Genomic DNA, 12,129 nt, shown 5'->3' with positions numbered 1-12,129 from the left:
CAGTAGACCACTATACAACAAATAGCGACCAATCCACAGCGCATATCCAAGAATTAACTATTCAGGATGGTTAAGCGACGTATTAAAGCAACGGCCCCCAGGAGACTCTCAGAGTACTTCCCGCCTGGCACACAGAGCAACAAAAACAAACCCGCCACATCTCATTCAAACATCCCCGTAACCGAAGAAATACCCAACACCCACAGCCCTGCGGCTCTGTCTCCATACTCCTCCACAGGATCTCTCCCGCCTACCCCAGCCAATCCCAACACCTCCCCTGGAAGCGGAGGGAAAAGGAATGTTCAGGACCCCCTACCAGCCTCCCCCTCCCCAAAAGGACCGGCGGCAAAAAAGAGCCAAAATAACAATCCACAAGAAACTCCCCCGCAGACAGATCCTATCAACAATCTCCAAGCTTATCCCGACTCTGAAAGCCCCTTAACTATAAACGCTCTGAAGACTATGCTAATCTCGCTGCAAAAGGACATTTCTAAAGATATACAGAGCCTCTCTGGTCAATTACAATCTAACATCGACCACCTAGCTACCAGAACTGACCACCTTGAACGGAAAATGGGAGAATTTACCAAAGCCCACAACGAGTTGGTAGATGCGCATGGCAGTATGGAAGAAGTCGCATATTTGAGAGAGAAGGTCATAGACTTGGAAGACCGATCCAGAAGAAACAATCTCAAATTTAGGGGAGTTCCAGAGACTGTGACCCCCCCTGACATTCCACAATATATACTCAAATTACTCCAAACGCTCCTCCCGGACCTTCCCGAGATCGAATATGCAGTTGACAGAGCCCACAGAATTCCAAAAGCACGCTCTGTCCCTGAGTCAGCCCCCAGAGAAATCTTAGCAAGAATACACTTCCATAAAATAAAAGAGGAAGTCTTGGCAGTTGGAAGGCGTAGAGGCACACTACCGACTCCATATGAAGACATACAAATATTTCCAGATCTTTCAGCCGCCACTCTGCAGTCTCGGAGAAAGTTTACAGAAGTTACAGCAGCACTACGAGAGGCGCACATCAAGTATAGATGGGGATTCCCAACCAAACTACTGATCTCAAAAAATGGAACCATCCAGGTTGCCACCTCGCCAGAAGAAGGCGTCTCGTTCCTGAAACAATGGGGGATCCCTATCCTTCAGAAGCCTCTGAGGACGGCGGTAGAATCTCCTACAAGAATCGAACAAGACTGGAAAACATCAGATAAGCATGGCAGACACGCATAAATTGATGTTGTAAAGGGTCTTGAACCCATAGTTATATTTCTCCTTTACGGAGCCTAAAGTGGATGGTTTAAAATGCCACCCCTACCTAAGGTTCATTCATCCAGTGCAGATAGGCGCTGGATGAACAATATTTTGATTTTGTTAACTGTTAATGATGTTTTTTTTCCTTATGTCAAATATAGTTATAAAAGGTTCAGTAGGAGGCCACTTCCCTACCCCCCCCCCCCCCCACCATACTTAATATGAAAAAACACAACGACTCCCCAGCGTATAAACCACCTACCAGTTATGCCCATTAGCATCACATCCCTAAATGTAAAAGGCCTGAACAGCCCCTATAAACGTAGCATGCTTTGGAGACAGGCTCTTAAGTCCCACTCAGACATCTTCCTCGCCCAAGAGACACACTTCCTGAGAGATAAACACCCCCCCTGCAACCACCCTAAATTTCCAAACATTTTCCTGGCATCAAATGAAGGGAAAAAAAAGAAAGGCGTAATGATAGCCATTAGCCGGAACGTTACATTTTCCCAAAAAAACGTATACGTGGACCCAGGCGGGCGATTTCTAATATTAGTCTGCGTAATTAACGCCACCACCTACACTCTAGTAAATGTCTACTTCCCATTTAAAAGGCAGGGCCAAATTCTTCAAACATGTTCTTTCCGAAGTGGCTAAAATTCGAGAGGGGAATTTGGTGATCGGAGGAGATCTAAACTCAGTGGTGGACCCTACCTTGGACTCCACCGCGAGCGGCAGGGGCATGTCACCCATTGTCCCAATCATACACTCAGAAGAATTATACGACGTGTGGAGGTGCATGCATGGATCGTAGAGGGACTACACGTTTCTCTCCGCGCCACATGCATCTTATTCTAGGATAGATATGTTCCTGCTGCCGCGGGCAGGCCTCGAGGGGGTTTTACAGGCGGATATTGGAACAATATCATGGTCTGACCACGCCCCCATATCCTTAACGCTCCAAGAGAGCCCATTTCAATAAATGGCGGCATGGTTGCGTGTTTTTTTGCGCTTGCAAATGTGCTTGATTCGTGCTAACAAAAGTACAGTAAGGGCCGCTTCACACAAACATATTTGTTTCAATGGATGCCTTCAGAATTCTCTTTACTCACACATTTCGCATGCGTACAAAACCTCACCATGCTCTATTTTTGTGCACATTTGCGCACCAAGGGTCCCTGTACAAGTCTATGGGAAGTGTGCACGTAACCGATTCCTATCTCCAAAAAAAGTTATAATAAACAGCGATAAAGTCTTATAAACTCCAAAATGGTACAAATAAAAACTACAGGACATCACGCAAAAACACGAGCCGTCGCACAAGTATCATGCGATACTTCCGCCATGTATCACGTGGACATGAGGCCTAAATCTAAGTGCTTGGTTGTTAGCAGCCGCAGCTGCGCTGCACCTCTTGCTCATCAGTTTTTTTTCCCGCTTTTGGAAACTGCTGTAGGAAAGGGGGTGCACCAGTACTGGAGGTACTGCAATACCAGGTCAATGTGCGGAGTGGACAGAGCAAGCACTTTTTCCAGCTCCCTGTTCTAAAAATCCATTTAATATATGATCCCCAGATAGGGGACGTATCAGATGCAACACGCTCAGCCAGCACTCCGGGCACACCCACAATGCACTGAGGGAGCCGGAAGACCTTTGCATAGCCCCGCCCAACGCCTTCTCAACCAGGGTGAGCCGTCCCCGCGGGAGACCCGCGCCTGAATGGAGCATGTCCGGATTTTTTCCTGCACCCGGGACCCGCGCCTGCAGGGAAAAATGACATCCGCAGGTATTTTACTACCTGCAGGTGTCTAATGCATCCATATCCATTGCATAGCGCCGATCGCAATGTCGGGGGTGGGGGGGTCCGAACAGCCCGGGATGACAGCTCCATGCTGCGGACACCGACAGCATGGAGCTGTCACGTCCAGAGCCCGAGGGGCTTTATTCTCTGCAGGACACATGTTTTTACTTCCTCAGAGAATAAAGCCCACTTCGGGAGGACGTAAAAACACTATGGCCCAGGGCGTGGCTTAGCAAGCAAGGAGAGAGGTCGCACGCTGTTTTGCTTCTCCACAGAATCTCCCTTTTCAGCCCTTTTCTGGGTCAAATCAGTGACCCAAACAGAGGCAGACAAGAGCACAGCACCTGGGGACCCACCAGAACCCACAACCGGCCCGGACAAGGCTCACCTGGTGATCTCCAGCTGCCAAAAAGAAGCCGAAGAGCCGCGGCCCTGCACAGCGGCCCGCGCCCTAACCCGACAAGTACCGCGCTCAGAAACACCCGGCGAGGACCGCTCACGGAGCCCCAAGCAGAGGACTATGGCACAAGGTAACCCCTGCCGACTTGGAGGGGAGGCTCTGTCACCCTCAGTGCCCGCGCTCTCACCGCAGCGCCTTGCAAATACACAGCCGCGGCTCCCTCCCTCTGAATATACCGCCGTGGCCACCAACCTGCAACTCGGCGGCACATACAATCATCAGGGTGATCCCCCGCTGGACTAATCCCCACGCTGGTGGTTTTCCCCCTCCTGCTCCCCAGAGCCGACAATCAGCACGGGCGGGCACACCGGAAGATCTGCACCTAGTCTCTAGCTCCCTGTGAGGCAGCGGCCATCTCGCCCCCCCTCCCCCCTGAGTCGAGCAGGCTGCTTGGCATACTAGCCAGACCAGAGCAGAAAAGTAAAAAAGAGAGGATACTGTGATCCTCCCAGCACATCAACACCAGGCAAAGTTTAAAGCAGTACTCACTATTTCTGACGTGCAGCGGGGGAACGGAGGTCCTCTCCCCGGAGCTCTCAGACCGACAGCAGGCTCCATTAAAGTGTAGTGCAATTCAAATATCAATGCACCACAGCACCATCTAGTGGCCAAAACAGAGATAACCAGGACCTGAACCTCTTCTCATCCCTTTCTCAAAGCACTAAACAAAGCCAATCCTTGCCCATTAGAAAGAGCAACGAGGCCCCTAAGGCCTCCTTCCCACGAGCGTGACGGGCTCCGCCGCGTAATATTACGCAGTGAAGCCCGTCACGGCGCCCCCCAGAGACCCCATACTTACCAGCGGAAGATCGCGTGAAGACACTTCCCTGCACACCGCCGTCGCGTCATGTGACACGCCCACCGCGTCACATGACGCGGCCGGCCGTGTCACGTGACGCGCCGGCCGCGTCATATGACGCGCGGCGATAGGCGGGGAAGCGTTTTTTCACGCTATCTTCCGCTGGTTGCAGCGGGAGATAGCGTGAACGGAAGCCGTCAGCGCGTACACCCGCAGCAAATAGAACATGCTGCGGGTGACAACGGGAGATTTCACGGTGCGTAATTCCGCGGTGGAATTACGCATCGTGTGCATTGTGCTATTAGGTTCAATAGAACCTAATAGCATGGGGCAACGCAGCGGATTTTTGCCGCGGATTTACGCGGCGTAAATCCGTTCGTGGGAAGGAGGCCTAAGGCCTCATGTCCACGGGGAAAATAAGAATTAAAATCCGCAGCGGATTTTAACTCTTCTCCCGCGCGCGGATCCGCACCCCATAGGGATGCATTGACCACCCGCGGGTAGATAAATACCCGCGGATCGTCAATAAAAGTGATTTTTAAAAAAATGGAGCATGAAAAAAATCTGGACCATGCTCCATTTTCATGCGGGTCTCCCGCGGGGACGGCTCCCGCGGGCTTCTATTGAAGCCTATGGAAGCCGTCCGGATCCGCGGGACACAAAAATCATATTTTACTTACACGCTCCGGTTCTTCTCTTCGGCGCCGCGCCATCTTCTCTCAGTCGCGGCCGGATCATTTTGCTTCGGCCCGGCGCATGCGCGAGGCACGTCACCGACGTCATCATGCACATCCGCCGAGCCGAAGAATGAAGATCCGGCCGCGACGAGAGAAGATGACGCCGCCGCGAAGAGAAGAAACGGAGCGGATGGGAGGTGAGTTTATTCTCATTTATTCCCATTTTCAGCGCTCATGTCCGCGGGGCAGGAGGGACCCGCTGCAGATTCTACATGGAGAATCTGCAGCGGATCTGATTTTCCCCGTGGACATGAGGCCTAAGTGTGTTGAGAAGAGGGACCCACAGTTAACTACAAGGAGAATACCTCCCCACCTTACTGCCAAGTGATCTGTGGAGGAATATCTGCATAGCCAGACTGCTATATAGAAACTGTCAGCAACCCACAAAGACAGACCCTGTGCCAAAGGGTACTGACAGAAAAACACTATATAGCCTCCTCAGCATTACAAAATAGCCTGGAAGCAAGTCCCAGCCCCCGCAACACCCAAGGAAGCAATACATCGCGCGCCTCGCAGACGCAAATATCAAATTCCCGGTGCGACCCAGCGGACTCCTCAATCCCAAACACTTTCTTCTCAGCAAATACTGATAGTTCTCAAAAAAGAAAGGACTCTTATCAGGCAAAGCCACACTTAACAAATCTTCAAAACTCTACAGGAGCGCTACCTAAGGCACTCAAGATGGAATAGCAGGACTCTATGTTCTAACTCCACCCGCCACATGAGGCTCCTCAGCAACACATAACAGGACCACTCAACATCAATGAGCTTCTAAAGGAACTTTTAACAAACAACTACGCCTTCCAACGCCTCCATAAAGAATACGCCACCCAGTAGACCACTATACAACAAATAGCGACCAATCCACAGCGCATATCCAAGAATTAACTATTCAGGATGGTTAAGCGACGTATTAAAGCAACGGCCCCCAGGAGACTCTCAGAGTACTTCCCGCCTGGCACACAGAGCAACAAAAACAAACCCGCCACATCTCATTCAAACATCCCCGTAACCGAAGAAATACGCAACACCCACAGCCCTGCGGCTCTGTCTCCATACTCCTCCACAGGATCTCTCCCGCCTACCCCAGCCAATCCCAACACCTCCCCTGGAAGCGGAGGGAAAAGGAATGTTCAGGACCCCCTACCAGCCTCCCCCTCCCCAAAAGGACCGGCGGCAAAAAAGAGCCAAAATAACAATCCACAAGAAACTCCCCCGCAGACAGATCCTATCAACAATCTCCAAGCTTATCCCGACTCTGAAAGCCCCTTAACTATAAACGCTCTGAAGACTATGCTAATCTCGCTGCAAAAGGACATTTCTAAAGATATACAGAGCCTCTCTGGTCAATTACAATCTAACATCGACCACCTAGCTACCAGAACTGACCACCTTGAACGGAAAATGGGAGAATTTACCAAAGCCCACAACGAGTTGGTAGATGCGCATGGCAGTATGGAAGAAGTCGCATATTTGAGAGAGAAGGTCATAGACTTGGAAGACCGATCCAGAAGAAACAATCTCAAATTTAGGGGAGTTCCAGAGACTGTGACCCCCCCTGACATTCCACAATATATACTCAAATTACTCCAAACGCTCCTCCCGAACCTTCCCGAGATCGAATATGCAGTTGACAGAGCCCACAGAATTCCAAAAGCACGCTCTGTCCCTGAGTCAGCCCCCAGAGAAATCTTAGCAAGAATACACTTCCATAAAATAAAAGAGGAAGTCTTGGCAGTTGGAAGGCGTAGAGGCACACTACCGACTCCATATGAAGACATACAAATATTTCCAGATCTTTCAGCCGCCACTCTGCAGTCTCGGAGAAAGTTTACAGAAGTTACAGCAGCACTACGAGAGGCGCACATCAAGTATAGATGGGGATTCCCAACCAAACTACTGATCTCAAAAAATGGAACCATCCAGGTTGCCACCTCGCCAGAAGAAGGCGTCTCGTTCCTGAAACAATGGGGGATCCCTATCCTTCAGAAGCCTCTGAGGACAGCGGTAGAATCTCCTACAAGAATCGAACAAGACTGGAAAACATCAGATAAGCATGGCAGACACGCATAAATTGATGTTGTAAAGGGTCTTGAACCCATAGTTATATTTCTCCTTTACGGAGCCTAAAGTGGATGGTTTAAAATGCCACCCCTACCTAAGGTTCATTCATCCAGTGCAGATAGGCGCTGGATGAACTATATTTTGATTTTGTTAACTGTTAATGATGTTTTTTTTCCTTATGTCAAATATAGTTATAAAAGGTTCAGTAGGAGGCCACTTCCCTACCCCCCCCCCCACCATACTTAATATGAAAAAACACAACGACTCCCCAGCGTATAAACCACCTACCAGTTATGCCCATTAGCATCACATCCCTAAATGTAAAAGGCCTGAACAGCCCCTATAAACGTAGCATGCTTTGGAGACAGGCTCTTAAGTCCCACTCAGACATCTTCCTCGCCCAAGAGACACACTTCCTGAGAGATAAACACCCCCCCTGCAACCACCCTAAATTTCCAAACATTTTCCTGGCATCAAATGAAGGGGAAAAAAAGAAAGGCGTAATGATAGCCATTAGCCGGAACGTTACATTTTCCCAAAAAAACGTATACGTGGACCCAGGCGGGCGATTTCTAATATTAGTCTGCGTAATTAACGCCACCACCTACACTCTAGTAAATGTCTACTTCCCATTTAAAAGGCAGGCCAAATTCTTCAAACATGTTCTTTCCGAAGTGGCTAAAATTCGAGAGGGGAATTTGGTGATCGGAGGAGATCTAAACTCAGTGGTGGACCCTACCTTGGACTCCACCGCGAGCGGCAGGGGCATGTCACCCATTGTCCCAATCATACACTCAGAAGAATTATACGACGTGTGGAGGTGCATGCATGGATCGTAGAGGGACTACACGTTTCTCTCCGCGCCACATGCATCTTATTCTAGGATAGATATGTTCCTGCTGCCGCGGGCAGGCCTCGAGGGGGTTTTACAGGCGGATATTGGAACAATATCATGGTCTGACCACGCCCCCATATCCTTAACGCTCCAAGAGAGCCCATTTCAATAAATGGCGGCATGGTTGCGTGTTTTTTTGCGCTTGCAAATGTGCTTGATTCGTGCTAACAAAAGTACAGTAAGGGCCCCTTCACACAAACATATTTGTTTCAATGGATGCCTTCAGAATTCTCTTTACTCACACATTTCGCATGCGTGCAAAACCTCACCATGCTCTATTTTTGTGCACATTTGCGCACCAAGGGTCCCTGTACAAGTCTATGGGAAGTGTGCACGTAACCGATTCCTATCTCCAAAAAAAGTTATAATAAACAGCGATAAAGTCTTATAAACTCCAAAATGGTACAAATAAAAACTACAGGACATCACGCAAAAACACGAGCCGTCGCACAAGTATCATGCGATACTTCCGCCATGTATCACGTGGACATGAGGCCTAAATCTAAGTGCTTGGTTGTTAGCAGCCGCAGCTGCGCTGCACCTCTTGCTCATCAGTTTTTTTTCCTGCTTTTGGAAACTGCTGTAGGAAAGGGGGTGCACCAGTACTGGAGGTACTGCAATACCAGGTCAATGTGCGGAGTGGACAGAGCAAGCACTTTTTCCAGCTCCCTGTTCTAAAAATCCATTTAATATATGATCCCCAGATAGGGGACGTATCAGATGCAACACGCTCAGCCAGCACTCCGGGCACACCCACAATGCACTGAGGGAGCCGGAAGACCTTTGCATAGCCCCGCCCAACGCCTTCTCAACCAGGGTGAGCCGTCCCCGCGGGAGACCCGCGCCTGAATGGAGCATGTCCGGATTTTTTCCTGCACGCGGGACCCGCGCCTGCAGGGAAAAATGACATCCGCAGGTATTTTACTACCTGCAGGTGTCTAATGCATCCATATCCATTGCATAGCGCCGATCGCAATGTCGGGGGTGGGGGGTCCGAACAGCCCGGGATGACAGCTCCATGCTGCGGACACCGACAGCATGGAGCTGTCACGTCCAGGTGCCCGAGGGGCTTTATTCTCTGCAGGACACATGTTTTTACTTCCTCAGAGAATAAAGCCCACTTCGGGAGGACGTAAAAACACTATGGCCCGGGGCGTGGCTTAGCAAGCAAGGAGAGAGGTCGCACGCTGTTTTGCTCCTCCACAGAATCTCCCTTTTCAGCCCTTTTCTGGGTCAAATCAGTGACCCAAACAGAGGCAGACAAGAGCACAGCACCTGGGGACCCACCAGAACCCACAACCGGCCCGGACAAGGCTCACCTGGTGATCTCCAGCCGCCAAAAAGAAGCCGAAGAGCCGCGGCCCTGCACAGCGGCCCGCGCCCTAACCCGACAAGTACCGCGCTCAGAAACACCCGGCGAGGACCGCTCACGGAGCCCCAAGCAGAGGACTATGGCACAAGGTAACCCCTGCCGACTTGGAGGGGAGGCTCTGTCACCCTCAGTGCCCGCGCTCTCACCGCAGCGCCTTGCAAATACACAGCCGCGGCTCCCTCCCTCTGAATATACCGCCGTGGCCACCAACCTGCAACTCGGCGGCACATACAATCATCAGGGTGATCCCCCGCTGGACTAATCCCCACGCTGGTGGTTTTCCCCCTCCTGCTCCCCAGAGCCGACAATCAGCACGGGCGGGCACACCGGAAGATCTGCACCTAGTCTCTAGCTCCCTGTGAGGCAGCGGCCATCTCGCCCCCCCTCCCCCCTGAGTCGAGCAGGCTGCTTGGCATACTAGCCAGACCAGAGCAGAAAAGTAAAAAAGAGAGGATACTGTGATCCTCCCAGCACATCAACACCAGGCAAAGTTTAAAGCAGTACTCACTATTTCTGACGTGCAGCGGGGGAACGGAGGTCCTCTCCCCGGAGCTCTCAGACCGACAGCAGGCTCCATTAAAGTATAGTGCAATTCAAATATCAATGCACCACAGCACCATCTAGTGGCCAAAACAGAGATAACCAGGACCTGAACCTCTTCTCATCCCTTTCTCAAAGCACTAAACAAAGCCAATCCTTGCCCATTAGAAAGAGCAACGAGGCCCCTAAGGCCTCCTTCCCACGAGCGTGACGGGCTCCGCCGCGTAATATTACGCAGAGAAGCCCGTCACGGCGCCCCCCAGAGACCCCATACTTACCAGCGGAAGATCGCGTGAAGACGCTTCCCTGCCCACCGCCGTCGCGTCATGTGACACGCCCACCGCGTCACATGACGCGGCCGGCCGTGTCACGTGACGCGCCGGCCGCGTCATATGACGCGCGGCGGTAGGCGGGGAAGCGTTTTTTCACGCTATCTTCCGCTACGAGGTTGGATTTTTGCAATATATTGGTCGCAGCTACTTGTGAGTTGTATCGCAACTCCATTGTCTTCAGTAAGGCTGGTTGCACACGACCGCTTCACATTCCGAATGCGGGATACCACTGCGGAATCTGGCCGTTAACCCAGACGGTGACCCTGCGTTCCTGCAGAATCTGCAATGCGGATGACCGCGAGAGTGAACGAAGTAGCAGTAGTATGTATCTTTCAATGCGTGTGATTTGCTGCGGATCCTCCGTGTGGACGACGACTGCGGATTGAACAATAGGAAACCGGTGGTGTGAAGCCGGCCCGAGAGTGTGAGGTCGCAGGGCTATACAGCAATCTTGGTCGCGTAGCACTAGTCTCATTGCATGACTACGACTCCGCCGTTCATGGGAGCTCTGTGCTTGACCATCTCCGTCAGCTCCACAGAAGTGAATGGAGAAGTAGTCACACGTTTAAAGAAATCTCATCCATATAATGCGGAAAAACAATCTACAGTTTAAATTGACCTGTGGGGTGGATTTTAAAGCTGCCCCTTCAGCAGCGCTCTGCACTCACACTATAGCAGGTTAGTGTGAGAGCGCAGAGTGCTGCTGAAGGGGCCATGGGATTCTTCCTTTTAGAACAAAAGTTCCTGGCGGGAACAAATCCCAATCATCATCTTCCGCCAAGTCACTAAGATGACTAATCCGATATTTTTGTATCTAAGTGAACTGAATATGGCCGCCACCACAACTTGCCTCCAGCTTTCCTAGTCTTCTGCACAACATCATTACATGTCTACACCACTTTGTTTTCAGGAGCCGAGGCAAGTGGGGTGACGACTACCGAGCGAGGCTCTGTTCGTGTCACTGGTAGGGAGCTCCATGATGGTCATCAGGTTACCAACATGTTCTGTCACCCAGCTTTCCTAGTTCCTGAATGGCCAGCTTCACAGAGCGCCACTTTTTACAACCCATACCCGTCGCTGAGGTCAAGAAATACCCCAAAAAGCATTAGAGGAGGGGGGAAACCTGGTTTTCTTGCCCCATGTGCCCATCCCAACCAGCCTCTGTAATTACCCCCGCCGTCGGACATAAAACGCAGTTTACGTTATTTTAGGGAATACTAAAATGCTCCTCTCTTCAGTAGCTCCACTCTAGCCACTTCACTGATCTGCTGGATAGAATGTATTGGCTAGTGGTAGGATCTCCCAGCAGCCACTACACTCCAGACGCACCATCCAATCAGTGAGCGGGGAGCAGGGCTAGTGAGCGGCAGCTCTGGGGAGGACGCAGCAGTTCTGAACTCCATGTCTTCTGGGGTGGGTGCGGTGGCCGGGCTTCAGTTCCTGCAGGCAGAGCTGCACATCCAGCAGGTGAGGCCATCATATCTCTAGTGGGCATTAGTGTTTACAGCTGCTTTAACCAGGGCATTGTGGGTAATGGGCGGGGCCATAGTCTCCGCTGGGGCATTGTGGGTAATTGGGGGGGGGCTCTCTAGTCTTCGCTGGGACTGGTGGGGTCATAAATGGAGAGGTTTATGTGCACAACAGAAGCAGCTGCACAGCGCAGGCCAAGTCTTCATGCGTGGCTGTCGTCGCACAGGAGGCTGGAGGGGCGGGTGTATAACAGCACCTAGCGGAGACGGTGCGGCCCCAACTGCACCGCTCTGCGCCATTTGCGTGCGGCGCGGGGACTTCTTACAGATGCGACACCATTGTACCCGTGGGATTGGTTTACTGGGCTAACAGCTGGCCACGGGTTCCCGTAAAAGG

At 51.3% G+C, this 12,129-nt stretch overlaps 2 pseudogenes; both read right to left on the bottom strand.

The window, feature by feature from the left end:
* Positions 1 to 2,722: 2,722 nt before the first annotated feature.
* On the bottom strand, positions 2,723 to 2,850 carry LOC136593698 (U2 spliceosomal RNA; annotated as a pseudogene).
* A 5,758-nt stretch (positions 2,851 to 8,608) lies between these two features.
* LOC136593697 (U2 spliceosomal RNA) lies at positions 8,609 to 8,736 on the bottom strand (annotated as a pseudogene).
* Between the last annotated feature and the right edge of the window lie 3,393 nt (positions 8,737 to 12,129).

This window comes from Eleutherodactylus coqui, unplaced genomic scaffold (genome assembly GCF_035609145.1).
Source record: "Eleutherodactylus coqui strain aEleCoq1 unplaced genomic scaffold, aEleCoq1.hap1 HAP1_SCAFFOLD_196, whole genome shotgun sequence".
In the NCBI taxonomy this organism is placed as follows: Eukaryota; Metazoa; Chordata; class Amphibia; order Anura; family Eleutherodactylidae; genus Eleutherodactylus; species Eleutherodactylus coqui.
This window is presented reverse-complemented; position numbering and strand designations above follow the sequence as displayed.